This window comes from Denticeps clupeoides, chromosome 12, assembly GCF_900700375.1.
Source record: "Denticeps clupeoides chromosome 12, fDenClu1.1, whole genome shotgun sequence".
In the NCBI taxonomy this organism is placed as follows: Eukaryota; Metazoa; Chordata; class Actinopteri; order Clupeiformes; family Denticipitidae; genus Denticeps; species Denticeps clupeoides.
In genome coordinates, this window is record NC_041718.1 from 4,413,072 (window position 1) to 4,415,534 (window position 2,463).

Below are 2,463 nucleotides of genomic sequence, written 5' to 3' on the forward strand. Positions count from 1 at the left end.
TCAGGACAAGAGCGCGAACGCAGTCCCTCACTATCAGTAATTATGCAGTCGAGATCCCCATATTTGGGGAATTTGCAGGGATCAGCACAGCCCGAGTTCAATGCTGAGCCTCGCCCTGGGTGAACCCAACAACAATTGGCTGCGTCAGCCCTCATTGCCCCCAGTGCACCAGCTCCCTCTGTGTCATGACAAACTGCAGCACCTCATCTTCTTCATTCCTTCTTCCAGCCAGCTGATTCTGATACCCATAAACCATCCATCACCATCACTGAGGACCAAGTGAGGAGAGAACTATGCAGACTCCAACCTACCAAGGTGCTGGGCCCAGATGGCTTAAGCTCACAAGCACTTAATCTGTGTGCCTCTCAGCTATGTGGAGTGCCACTGAGGATCTTCAACATGAGCCTCAGAACCAAGAAGGTAGACCATCCCCAGTGCCCCATCCGACTACAGGTCAGTAGCACTCTCTTCACACACCATGAAGGTCTTCAAGAGACAGGTTCTGGACAACCCTTTCCACTTTGCTCCAATTTGTGTACTAGGCCAAGAATTGGGTGGATGTGCCACCAACTACCTTCTACTTCGTCATCTTGTCAAACTGAGAGCATCCCTGAAAATTACTTTCTTGACTTCTCCAGGGCCTTCAACACCACTCAGCCTGACTGGGGAGCAGACTGTCTGCTGTGTGGGTTCATGCTGCCCACAGTACGGACGACTACAGGGATCTAAGTCTGAGCACCTCAGGGAACCATTCTGTCACTGCTTTCCAATACAACATGGAGGAGTGCCATCTGCAGACATTCTCAGATGACTCCACAATAGTCGAATGCAGCAAGGGTGGGTTTGTTGAGGGGTGTGAGCTGAATCAGCTGAAGCTTGATATCCAAAAGGCTGGTGGGGGACTTGCAACAATCAAGCCTGAGACATCTTCTATGCTGGGATGGTACCATGAAAGTGGCAGACAGGAAGAGACTTAACAAACTGTTCAGGAAAGCTAATTCTGTGGTGGGTGAGGAACTGGAAGCTGTGGCTGAGAGAAGAACCACAATTTAGGAGAGGTCCACAATTCAGTCTACCATGGACAATGTACAGTAGATCATCCACCCCTCAATATTGTGAATTAAAGGAAAAGAACTTTTTTTCCACAGAATGACCAAGTGCTCACCACCATTAGACTGCAACGCCTCAGTCACACAACTACATAATAATCTGTGCAATAGCCTGCTGCTTCTATTGTATATTTTTTCATTTGACATGATGTGCAACAGTCTTCGAAGCACAATCCTGGGCGATGCTCTAACCAGGTGCGATTCTACAGATTTTATTTAGACATCTCGTGATTAGTTTATTTTATATTGTTCTTGAGTCTTGTGTTGTGCCAATCATAACACGAGCAATTTCCTCCAGAATTAATAGATTTTTCTAATTCTGATTAATTTGATTTGTCAGACTGACAAGTAATTCATGATTGCTGAACATTCCAAAATCGAAATGGACAGTTAATTAATCATATTTATAATTTTGGTCATACTGAATTAATCCATGATGTGCCATTGTAAATAATCTGTCAGATTTTTTAAATTAATTTATGTATTTATCTCTTGTTTTGGCTACTGTAGCTATAAACCAGAATTTTTGAATATATGCTCTTTCATACTTTCAGTCTTTTCTTCTTATTAATTTTCTTTGGGGCAAAGTAGGAGAGCCAAGCAATCTTGCAATTTCAGAACTGGTCACTGTGTCTAGGCCAGTGGTGTCAGGGAAAGTGAATGAGCCTCAAGGGACTCTAGACACAAATTAGAAAGGTTTTAGGACTCATAAATCTTTGTGGAGGATATTGGTTATCTTCTAAAATCTCAATTGAAAATAGTGTTTAAGAAAAAAACACAGGGATAGATTCTATTGAATAAAATGGTAAAGCATAACAATGTCAATTCAATAAACTGTTCTTTAAATCTTTTACTAGCCCTAGATATACCTCTCGTAACCAATGTTCAGCTCACCTAGTATGAAGACCTTTCATGGTGAAGGATGCTTTATAGTTGGGTCAAATTATAGCTTGTTTTAAGCAAATGAAGTTAAGACAGTGTATAATTAAAATCAGGAAGGGACATGGAGAACTATAATCTCAGAGCCATCTGGAATGGCTAATGAAAGTTTACAAATTCTGGTGGTCAAATTGTAGGCAATGGAAATGTACCATGTGATCTGATGAGTCCAGATTGACCATGGACCAGAGTGATGTGGAAATAAAATGAAGTCAGCTGTATGTACACACCACATCAATGGATTTTTCCCCCCAATGGCATGGTGTAACAGAACTGAGCACTCCGGACAGCAATAGATTGGTGGTAAATTTTATTTATGTGTGGCTCTTGCCATATCCAGGAAGCAATATTTCTATAAAATAATAAACATTCTGTTAGTCTTGTGACTGGACCCACCGGCTGAAGTTTTATGACT

The 2,463-nt window shown here is 41.9% G+C and overlaps 1 pseudogene; it reads right to left on the reverse strand.

Moving 5' to 3' along the window:
* On the reverse strand, nucleotides 1-136 carry LOC114801493 (uncharacterized; annotated as a pseudogene).
* Between the last annotated feature and the right edge of the window lie 2,327 nt (nucleotides 137-2,463).